At 39.4% G+C, this 12749-nt stretch overlaps 1 long non-coding RNA gene across 1 annotated transcript in view; it reads left to right on the top strand.

The window, feature by feature from the left end:
* Positions 1-12749, top strand: part of LOC144819884 (uncharacterized) — a 207845-nt gene that overhangs the window by 129160 nt on the left and 65936 nt on the right. The window lies entirely within an intron of this gene.

Genomic DNA, 12749 nt, shown 5'->3' with positions numbered 1-12749 from the left:
AGGATGCAGCTTAGTTCCAATGGCACAGTGAGCAGGGGGCCTATGTTCGGACATACCCAACACACTCAGAGCATCTCACTAAGAAACACAAAAAAGATGATGGTGGAATACTTGAATTAATGTTAGTGACTGGAAATTAATTAGGCTCTCATCTCAGTCCATAGTTTTTGCCGCCTATGCCACCTAATATAGTACCCAGCTATATGCAAATCACTCTTTGTTCTGCTCTGTAAAGAACATTCTAGTCAGAATTGCCAAGCATGACCCCCTCTGAACCCGAGCATAAGAAACTCCAGGGTGGTTTTGATCTGGCATTTCGGGGTGGACGGTTCCAATGTGGAGTAGGCTCAGAACTGATTTGGATAAGATGGGTCTTTGTTTAGAGGGGCATGGTGGGTGAAAAACCATGGACTGGAATGCAGCCCTGAATGATTAATAATGACTGAGATTAATTAATGCATCCCATCCTTCACCTTGTTGTTTGTTGCAATTATGTATCTGGCGCAGACCCTGTGATGCAAGTTAACGGTTTTCTGTAGTAGAATGTAATTATGATTTGTGATGCTGATAACTCAAGCATTGTGAAGCAGAAAAGTATGCAGTGAGTTGGTGTCTAGTGTTTCTTTAGAGGCAACTATCTGTGCACCTTTGTTACACCTGTCAGTTTTATCTAGTTGTGCAGATTGAGTAAAATAATTTTTTATATATAATATATAATATATTATAATATATATATATATATTCATTGATGATGTTTTTTTGGTGTGGAGGGGGGATCAGACAAGTGCAGAAAATTTTATAAAATCACTCAATGTCAACGATGAAAATCTACATTTTACATCACACATCAATCAAGTAGAGGCAGATTTCCTTGATGTTAAGATATTTGTAAAAAATGGCAAATTATGCACTAAATTACATCGCAAGAGTACTGCTGGCAATAGTACACTCCATGCCAGCAGCTCCCACCCCCGTCACACCATTGACAATATCCCCTTTGGTGAGCTATTGAGGCTCAAACGAATCTGCAGCACTGATGAAGATTATGAACTTTGTGCTGCAGAAGCCCTCAATAGAGGTTATAAAGAATCCGTCTTGAAGCAATCCATTGAGAAAGCTAAGAGCAGATCCAGGGACTCTCTTTTATCTAATTCAGAATCCATCATGGAGAAAACATCAGATTCAGACATCAGTGCACCTAGACTGATATTGACATTTAATAGACAGGAACGCAAAATTCGGTCTATTATTAACCAAAGGTGGCCGGCTTTAAAAACTGACTTGGTGCTGGCATCTAGAGTAGCGGCAGGACCCAACATCACATATAGGAAAGGCGTAAGTTTGAGAACCCAGCTGAGCAGAGATTTTCCTGAAGTGATGAAAAAAGACAATTGGATGGTTAAGCCTGGCTTCATCCGTTGTTCTAGCTGCAGAGCCTGTAAGTTCGGGGTAAACACTACCACGTACTCCACACCCTTCAGGCCTGATCCAGTGGAAATTAAGGGCAAACATAACTGCAAAACTGAGTTTGCAGTTTATGTTCTGACATGCACCTGTGGCTTACGATATGTTGGCAGCACACGCCAACAGGTGCATGTCAGAATTTTGCAACACCTGCGAGCTATCGTTAATAACGACAGCACATACCCCGTGGCTCGACATTTTAAAGCTATTCACCATAACAACCTTGAATGCCTGACATATTTTGTTATAGCCTCCATACCCAAACCTATCAGGGGAGGGGACAGGGATCTTATGCTTAGGAGATTGGAATCTCAGTTTATCCTAGAACTGGACAGTCGTTTTCCTAACGGTCTTAACACAACTGAAGACCTCCATGTATTCCTGTAAAAACCATCTGTTGACCTTGATATATCTGGTTTAAAGCTTTCCTGCCATTACCCGCCCCCCTTCCCTCTCTTGAAGTCTTTTATGAAATATATGTTTAATTTCATTTTTTTAATTTTGGCACATATGTTTGGAATTGGGTAAGAGTTCTTCTCTCACTCACCATTCATATTGGAAGAACACCATTTAGGATTTCTTCCATATTTTTCCCTCTGGGGGCACACATAATTTTGGATTCTCTATAGCACTTTAACATTGACACAGACAAAGGGGGCATGATGATAAGCAGTGGCAAGGCTCTTTCGTATTGTACGATTTACTTCAGTGACCATACATGAATAGAATACAAAATCATGATGGATATATAAAGCATTCATGCTGATATCAGATAAGTTTCTTATCTAACGAATTAGAGACAGTGCACAACCATGCATATACACCAGGTCTTAGCTAAAGAGCATGTATAAATAACTCTTTGTGCACAGAATGTTTTGTTTACACATTTTAGTCATTGACTATTTAAACAACATTGCACTTTCTGATGATGGCACTTTAATGCATTTCTGTTTGCACTATTATTGCATCTTTTGCACAAATTTGCTGGTTGCGATATTTGCACATTGTCTCTGTTGCGTGTTTTTTTATAATAATGAATAATATATTTTTATAAACCAAAACGTATTTTTTTTTTAACTATAAAATAAATTGTAATATCATCGTGATTTTAACATGATCATGCATTTATGCTGTTATAACTTTCATGTAATGACTCTTCATGGCACTGATTTAGAGAAAATAGACTGCTTAAGCCTAAGATATGTAGTGTGTCTTTTATATTTACTACCACGTGGTTGTGAAAAAAATGCCCGGGAAAACTATTTGTATTTAAGCTATTGTGATTGTACTGACTAATGATCTGTGAACAAGGGCGGATGCCCGAAACGCGTAGGATCTGGTGGCTTGAGCGCTAATAAATTGTTTTTCTGGCCCATGACGAACGTTGGAGTGGCGTAGCTTCTTTTCGAGATTGCTGCGGCGGCGGCTGCGATAATTACAGGAGAGAGCTTCACTTTGTGCATATATATATGTATATATATATATATATATATATATATATATATATATATATATATATATATATATATATATATATTTATATTTCACATGTCGTTGCTTCTGCTGGACCTCTACAAATACATAAACACCAACAAAGAATTTAGGATGATGTCCGTCTGCCAAGGCTCATCTGGGGGCCTCGAATCCAGCAGAACATTTGCATATCGGCACTACAACTCCCATAAAACTTACACATACAGAGGAGCCCATCAGGGGGCGCGCTATATTGTGTATTTAAGGAGTGGGTGTGACCGAATTGCGTCTCCTTTCACCACAAGCCTTTGAAGAAGCGGATGTACCGCGAAACGCGTCGGCAGAAGTGGAGTTACGGCTGCGAAAGGAGCAGGCTGACATTATCCTTTTTGTGAATACAGGGTTTGTGCTTGGAACTCTATGCTGGTGTCTGAGTGCTTTTCAAAAAACGAAGCAAGCAGGAGCGTGATTTATGGGCGGTGGTCATGCCATCGAAAAGCACCATCCCGGGAACCTGGGGGCTTCTGAGGTCAACATATGCAGGCTCCTTCATGTGGGACACCAACAAAGAATTTAGGATGATGTCCGTCTGCCGAGGCTCATCTGGGGGCCTCGAATCCAGCAGAACATTTGCATATCGGCACTACAACTCCCATAACACTGTGCGTAAACTCATACAGAGGAGCCCATCAGGGGGAGCGCTATATCGTGTATTTAAGGAGTGGGTGTGACCGAATTGTGTCTCCTTTCACCACAAGCCTTTGAAGAAGCGGATGTACCGCGAAACGCGTCGGCAGAAGTGGAGTTACGGCTGCGAAAGGAGCAGGCTGACATTATCCTTTTTGATGAATAAAAGGTTTGTGCTTGGAACTCTATGCTGGTGTCTGAGTGCTTTTCAAAAAACGAAGCAAGCAGGAGCGTGATTTATGGGTGGCGGTCGTGCCGTCGAAAAGCACCACCCCGGGAACCTGGGGGCTTCTGAGGTCAACATATGCAGGCTCCTTCATGTGGGACACCAACAAAGAATTTAGGATGATGTCCGTCTGCCGAGTCTCATCTGGGGGCCTCAAATCCAGCAGAACATTTGCATATCGGCACTACAACTCCCATAACACTGTGCGTAAACTCATACAGAGGAGCCCATCAGGGAGCGCGCTATATTGTGTATTTAAGGAGTGGGTGTGACCGAATAGCGTCTCCTTTCACCACAAGCCTTTGAAGAAGCGGATGTACCGCGAAACGCGTCGGCAGAAGTGGAGTTACGGCTGTGAAAGGAGCAGGCTGACATTATCCTTTTTGATGAATAAAGGGTTTGTGCTTGGAACTCTATGCTGGTGTCTGAGTGCCTTTCAAAAAACGAAGCAAGCAGGAGCGTGATTTATGGACGGCGGTCGTGCCGTCGAAAAGCACCACCCCGGGAACCTGGGGGCTTCTGAGGTCAACATATGCAGGCTCCTTCATGTGGGACACCAACAAAGAATTTAGGATGATGTCCGTCTGCCGAGGCTCATCTGGGGGCCTCTAATCCAGCAGAACATTTGCATATCGGCACTACAACTCCCATAACACTGTGCGTAAACTCATACAGAGGAGCCCATCAGGGGGCACGCTATATTGTGTATTTAAGGAGTGGGTGTGAACGAATTGCATCTCCTTTCACCACAAGCCTTTGAAGAAGCGGATGTACCGTGAAACGCGTCGGCAGAAGTGGAGTTACGGCTGCGAAAGGAGCAGGCTGACATTATCCTTTTTGATGAATAAAGGGTTTGTGCCTGGAACTCTATGCTGGTGTTTGAGTGCTTTTCAAAAAACGAAGCAAGCAGGAGCGTGATTTATGGGCGGCGGTCGTGCCGTCGAAAAGCACCACCCCGGGAACCTGGGGGCTTCTGAGGTCAATATATGCAGGCTCCTTCATGTGGGACACCAACAAAGAATTTAGGATGATGTCCGTCTGCCGAGGCTCATCTGGGGGCCTCGAATCCAGCAGAACATTTGCATATCTGCACTACAACTCCCATAACACTGTGCGTAAACTCATACAGAGGAGCCCATCAGGGGGCGCGCTATATTGTGTATTTAAGGAGTGGGTGTGACCGAATTGCGTCTCCTTTCACCACAAGCCTTTGAAGAAGCGGATGTACCGCGAAACGCGTCGGCAGAAGTGGAGTTACGGCTGCGAAAGGAGCAGGCTCACATTATCCTTTTTGATGAATAAAGGGTTTGTGCTTGGAACTCTATGCTGGAGTCTGAGTGCTTTTCAAAAAACGAAGCAAGCAGGAGCGTGATATATATATATATATATATATATATATATATATATATATATATATATATTCCACGTGTTGTTGTTTCTGATGGACCTCTGGACCCTAAGAAGGTGGTGTATGCATCGGCGAAGTGCACAGATCAAATTAATTATAGTAGACGTGAGAATAAGACACTCTCAGGCCACACAGGAATGCTCAGATACTCAGTTTAATGCTTCTCATAACGCTTTTCGGAGGTCCCGCAGCCTTGATCACACCTAGATCAAGGCTGCGGGACAGACGAAACGCGTTACGTGAAGCATTAACCTGAGTATCTGAGCATTCCTGTGTGGCCTGAGAGTTTGTTATTCTCAAACCTACGATAATAAATATGTATATATTCACTGAAAAAACCATAGGTTTCAGGCAGGTTATAGTTAGAATTATTTAAAAAACCTTAGAAATTCACTGAAAAAAAACATAGGTTTCAGGGGTGTTATAGTTAGCTGGACATTTCACTCATACTAAACCATTGAAATTCCTCCGTTATAGTTAGTTGTACTAACTGTAACTCTCACGCCCGCAATCCACTGGTGATGATTTCACATATTACATCATTCATGACATGATCAGTGACATCACTGATGACATCTCAAATGGCATAAGTGAAATGATAATTCCTAACTATAACCTGCATGAAACCTATGGTTTTTTCAGTGAATTTCAAAGGTTTTTTAAATGATAATTCCTAATTGTAATGTTTATTAACAATATCTGTTTTTTTCTAGAGAGAGTGCGCAGGTCACCCGACTATAAATTTACCAAATACTCACCTAGGCCCATATTCAAATTAACTACAATTTCTTAGATCGGGTAACCTGGGCACTAACTACTAGATATTTGTACTTCCTAGGTCCTATACCCCTGACTTATTCTCCTGGTCATCGGTATCTGTGAACCTATGGGATCAGGGAGTCTAGCATAATAATTATGGTAGCAAGACAACAATATGCACTCATATAATAACCACAGACTCGAGAAGTTTTGAAAACCTTTATCTAATCTTCATCAAAAGTCATGAGCCAAAGATTAACACTAAGCAAACTATCGATAATCAGAATCACAAACAGCGTATAACTATGCAAAAGATATATCATGCCAACCATTTAGAATTCTAATGGGAAGGTAAGAACACGGAACATACTGAAATGAACTTATAGAAATCAGACTTGCAATGATATTTTCTAAAGGACGGGAAAAATAAGTGACATGCTATGAGTCACAGTTTAATCGATTTCAAGAGGGTGGATAAAAAGAGGGAACACAAATTGTAATGACGAAACTAAATTGACCATGTAGCTATAGAGAGGGTAAGAAAATGGAACATGCTAATAATTCAGAATAACCACTTCAGCTTCTTTAAAGGGAGGGTAAAGAAAGAAAACCTCTATACATTCATGAATAGCATTTAACATCCAACTCTAAGGAGGGGGAAAAATTGAACATGCTAATAACAGCAAGATTTACGATTTTATTAATTGTCACAAGGGAAGGGTAAGAAAAAGGAACATGTGCAAATAAGACATTTAGCAAAATTAAGGGAGGGTAAGAAAAGGACGCAAATGATACTATTTGTTACCCACACAGATGTATATTTACCTAAAACGGAGTGAAGACCAACCCTGGCCACGGGTCAGTTAAGGACAGAAACCCCGAAAGTTGCGAAAGCCAGTAGGCCAGCAAGTGCAGGTCAGAAACAGGACAGGAAAGCCAGATTTGGATCAGAACCGGACCACCGAAAGTTTAGACCAGCACCTGCAGTTCAGTCTCCACGCCTGCGCTACTCCCTCTCTGCAGCTGTCAGTCAAAACCCCGATTGGGTTATCGAATTTCCCAGCAAAGTGCTTCGCCAGCACATCAGGTCCCAGAACCCCGATTGGGTCATCGAGTCTTCTGACAGAGTGCTTCGCAGCACCTCTGTTCTCGATCAGCTATTGAGTGCGTTGGGTCAGTGACAGGTCAGCTATTCGGACAAGTCGGAAAAATTCTCTAGCTTAACCTACTCTAGTTGTACTGTTTTCCAGGTCAGTGTACCACCCCCCCAATGTTGCAAGTGTAAGGATCCCCAATTTCGATTGGACAAGAGAGGAGGAGAGGTCGACACACCACCTAAATATTTGATACTTCAGCATTGAATATTAATTTTTACATTCCCGCCCATCAATTTCTGGTTCACATTACTTCTGTATTCTAGGTAACAATGGTTGCTTTATTAAAAAATACATTGTAATTCAACAGGTACACTCTGATGCGAACAGTTTCCCACCAAGACAACGAATACGTCAGGTCACATGGGTATGACTGACGCATGCGCAGTCTAAATTCCCGCGTAGCAGCGGCCATTTTAGATTCAAGCGTATTAGTATTAGTAGACACATAAGCAAGCTTCTCTCGGACACCCAATGTAAAAGGGAAAATATCAAATTAGTAAGACAAACATGTTGATTACTTATTAATAAGGTTATTTCGAGGTTCTTGAATGTGAGCAAGTCGCTTTACGTGTGAATCCTTGTTCCATCAATCCCCACTTTGATGATATTTTATATCATTACAAATTAATGAAACAGATGCCAACTGCTCACATTTCACCCCTCTCAATCTCTTCAAACTTTCTGTTTTGTTTCTTTTCATTATTGCCATGTGAATTTTTCATCTTCTTATATATTTTGCTATTTATCTCCTCTAGTTCGAGTTCATCAATGTTTCTTTTTACTCCTCGCTTGTGCATGGAGCAACTTTTCCTGTGTTTTCAACATTTACAACAAATTATTATAGTCAAGACTAGTAGGCATATTTCCCCTATTGGCATCAGTATTTTACCTACAATACTTCTACCTACATTAGAAATCCAACTACTTACAGCGGAGAGACCATCAGTGAGTCTTTTCCAAGCACTGTCAACCTCCAGTGGTTTGAGCTCTTTTTCCAAATTAGTAATATTTCTCACATACCTTTTGATTTCAACACTTTTGTCTGGTATGTAAGTGCAACAATGTTGCGCTTTCAACATTCTGCAGACTCCGCCCTCTTTTGCCACTAACGTGTCAAGAGCAAGTCGATTTTGTAAAACCATTGATCTGATCGCAACCAATTTGTTATTGACCATTAAGAACCCTCCAGCAGTGTCAGTTTATTACCGATCCACTACTGTTGACAATCTGCAGATTCTGTGTGTATTCAGAGCCACTCCCACTGTAGGTATCAATGCACTAAAAATATCACCTACTATTTCACCAACACTTTCTCTTTTACTACGCACTAATTCATTAGTTCTTTCATTGCTTCCAGTGATTTTACCCACATGGTATATCTTTGGGAAGACAATACCAAAATAACAACTTCCATACCAGTGATCTGGTAATTTGAAATATGCCTTGTTCCCGCATATATAATAAATTGCGGGGAACACAGGTTCTGTCCCATTTTTAAAACCCCAACCACCAATTACCTTGTAATTGTGTTTACATTCACTGGAACCTATGAATATATTGTTATAATAACTAGATCTTTCTCTGTGAAGACAAAGTTTCCCCTTCTTTTCAAAATCCAGCAAAATAGCAGCATTATCCCCACCATTTGAGGCGCTCCCTATGCTTTCAGCCCATTTAGGAACTTTCTGATTTTTGTCATTTGCTTTCTTTTGGAAACTCTCTCTTCTTTTCTCTACCATGTTCAAAAATATTTTCTCTTTTTCTTATAATAAACATGTTAAGTTATTCTTGTGTGCGTCATCTATGTTTATTTTACCTATAGTTAGGAAATATTCACTCATATAACGTGCCACATCTCTAGTGGTATGTACAGGGTTTAGGCTTCTACGTACAGGTAGTTCAGAAAATATCACATCTAAGTTGGAATAGTAATACTGTAAAGGTCCTCTTTTGTAAAATAAACTAGCTAAAACACTGCATGAAATTCCATAGGTTAGTGGCAGATGGTGGTACGTCACACCCTCAGCTACTGAGGTAGGCAGCTTCATACAGACATAGCAGCCCTCTATTTCCATTGCTTCTACATAGTGTACTAACAAGTTTGCAAATACATTTAAATGAGTTCTATTTTTGATTCTATTATAATGCAGTCCTTTCTCATCTGGTGCTTCTAAGTCTACCTTTGTTTTTCTAAGGCTAAGTGCTCTTTCTTGTGTATCTACTACTTGTGGTGTATCTCTAATTTGTAGCTCTTCAGTATCTTTTGGCAATTGACTAGTAGGGTACAGGTTTGTGTCTTTACTCATCGTGTAAGGAATAGCTATTTTTAGTCCTATCCAAAGTATAAGTACTATTGCTACACTATATAAACATATTCTACAACATGTCTTTAACCAACCTCGTTTCGGTCTTCAATTAACAGAAGGATCAGCCATTTTTGACTCGAAGGAGATTCAACCCCTCTTTGTAACTTTACACAGCCTTTTTACCCTGTGTGGATTACAGGTCGGTCTCACTTCTTTGTCAGTCTGGTCAGTAATCAATTCTTCATCACTTTCGTCACTTATTTCCAAGTTTTCAAAGTCTTCCAACACAAGATAAGTCCATTCATGGCTTTGATATTAATTATTTAGTCTTTTTATTCGGGGAGTCCTTCTTCTGGTTTGTATCACAGGCGGGTCAGCTTGACTTGAGACTTCATTCACCTGCTCAGGTTCTTCGTTGATTGTCTCAGTCTTTTCACAAATCTAGGCAACTTGTCTCCTTTTCTGAGTCTTTTAACTGGCACTGTGTCTTGGCCCTCTTTGAATGCTCTTTTATTTTCATTCAGTTGTGGCCATTTGTTTTAAGATTGTCTTTCTCCCTAACTGACTAGGTCCAGGTCTTATTTCAGCTTCTTCCACCTGGTCACTAAACTGGCCTTGTTCAGGTTTATGCTGGATTTGGCTTTGGTTTGTTTCGTCTTCTTCTTCCTGAACACAATTATCTATTCCTGTCTGGTCCTGTTCAAGCTCTTCGAACTTTTGATTATCTTCCACTTGAACCTCTGCCCTTATTTCTATCTGTCCCTCTTCAGGCTCAGGAGCTCTCGGAGGAGTGTCGATTACCTGCTCTTTCCCTATCTGGTCCTCCTCAGTATCAGTTTTGATTTGGATTTTGACGATCTGAGTATCTCCCTCTACACCTGTCTCACCCTCACTTTCCCACTGTCTATATGGATCACTGACATAACATCGAGGGACATACTATCGACCAGCAAAAATATTGTCGACAAAATATCGACAGACAGAATATCGACTTTGTATCTACAAACAGGTAAGTACAAAAATATAGAGTAAAAATATCGTTTACAAAAATATAGTTTATAAAAATATCGACTTTATTAAAAACAATGTTAAATTAAATTAATATTAAAAATTAATTACTAAAATATACGTAAAAATACTTAAATTTCCTTATAATAATTAAATAATTAATTAAAGTTAAAAAAAATTACAATCATATTTGTTAAAACATATATATATAGTAACATAATATAATTAAAAAATATCCAATATTATTACTGTAGGATAGCGGAAGTGTAAAAATTACTATTCCCACTCCAGAGAGTGCAACAGTAGGTAAGGCGCTGGATAGCGTAGAGGTAAAAATTAATGTTCCCACTCCAGAGAGTGCAACAGTAGGGAAAGCGTTGGATAGCGTAGGGGTAAAAATTACTATTCCCACTCCAGAGAGTGCAACAGTAGAGAAAGGGCTGGATAGCGTAGGGGTAAAAATTACTATTCCCACTCCAGAGAGTGGAACAGTAGGGAAAGCGTTAGATAGCGTAGGGGTAAAAATTACTATTCACACTCCAGAAAGTGCAACAGTAGGTAAGGCGTTGGCTAGCGTAGAGGTAAAAATTACTATTCCCACTCCAGAGAGTGCAACAGTAGGGAAAGGGTTGGATAGCGTAGGGGTAAAAATTACTATTCCCACTCCAGAGAGTGCAACAGTAGGGAAAGTGATGGATAGCGTAGGGATAAAAATTACTATTCCCACTCCAAAGAGTGCAACAGTAGGGAAAGCGTTGGATAGCGTAGGGGTAAAAATTACTATTCCCACTCCAGAGAGTGCAACAGTAGGGAAAGCGTTGGATAGCGTAGGGGTAAAAATTACTATTCCCACTCCAGAGAGTGCAACAGTAGGGAAAAAGTTGGATAGTGTAGGGGTAAAAATTACTATTCCCACTCCAGAGAGTGCAACAGTAGGGAAAGCGTTGGATAGCGTAGGGGTAAAAATTACTATTCCCACTCCAGAGAGTGCAACAGTAGGGAAAGGGTTGGATAGCGTAGGGCTAAAAATTACTATTCCCACTCCAGAGAGTGCAACAGTAGGGAAAGCGTTGGATAGCGTAGGGGTAAAAATTACTATTCCCACTCCAGTGAGTGCAACAGTAGGGAAAGTAGATACTTCATATATTATTTAAAAATATATATATATTAATATCTATAAAAAAATAATTAAAAGTAATAACCAATGTAATATAATATAATACTTAATTAATTACAAATACTAATTTAAATTAATCATTACAATTAGTTATCTATTAATACTAATTAATTACAAATTAACAATTAATTATTTAGTAATTAAAAAGTCACTTAACAATTAAAATCTAATAAATACCCCCAAAAAATTAACATATGTAATTAGTTATAATTAATTTACTTCCCACCCTATTCCCCTATAAACCCACAACCCACTACAGAAAATAAATTAGTAAAATTAACATAATTATCAATTAATCAATTAAATAAAATTAATTGGCAATTAACATTTAATTAATTACAAAATAAAAAATAATTAACAATTAATTATAAAAAATACCAATAAATAAATGTACATATTTAATTAGTTATAATTCAATTACTTCCCACCCTATTTCCCTATAAAACCACAACCCGCTACAGAAAATAAATTAGTTAAATTAACATAATTATCAATTAATCAATTAAATAAAACTAATTGGCAATTAACATTTAATTAATTACAAAATAAAAATTAATTAAGAATTAATTATTTGATTTGTACATTGAGCCTTTTGTTTGCTTACTCAGGTCGGACCCCCTTATTAAATCATTTAAGATTGCCGACCTAGAATTAAAATTTGCACTTTACGCCGACGACCTGTTGATGTACACCTCAAACCCGGGAGTAGCCATACCTAGATTAATACAACTAGCAGAAAGTTTTGGTGAGATCTCTGGGTATACAATCAATAAGGATAAAACTGAGATCATGGAATGGAACCAGGGGGTAGGGACGGCAGGTTGCAGGACAAAAATGAGATATCTGGGAGTACACTTAGTCAAAAAGATAGAGGACATTCCTAAAATTAATCTGGATAGGGTTATAAAAGATACTACAGCCCTACTCCATCGCTGGTCATCTCTCCCCATAAATATCTTTGGGCGGGTGAACCTACTCAAGATGATTATCCTCCCCAAGATCACCTTTTTATTTAATTCAATACCCTTATCCTTTCTTTTGACAGCAATTAAGAAGCTACAAGGGAAATTGGGGTCCTTTATCT

Source organism: Lissotriton helveticus, chromosome 2_1 (genome assembly GCF_964261635.1).
Source record: "Lissotriton helveticus chromosome 2_1, aLisHel1.1, whole genome shotgun sequence".
Taxonomy (NCBI): domain Eukaryota; kingdom Metazoa; phylum Chordata; class Amphibia; order Caudata; family Salamandridae; genus Lissotriton; species Lissotriton helveticus.
Note: the sequence above shows the minus strand (reverse complement) of the source record. Positions and strands in the feature narration are given on the sequence as shown.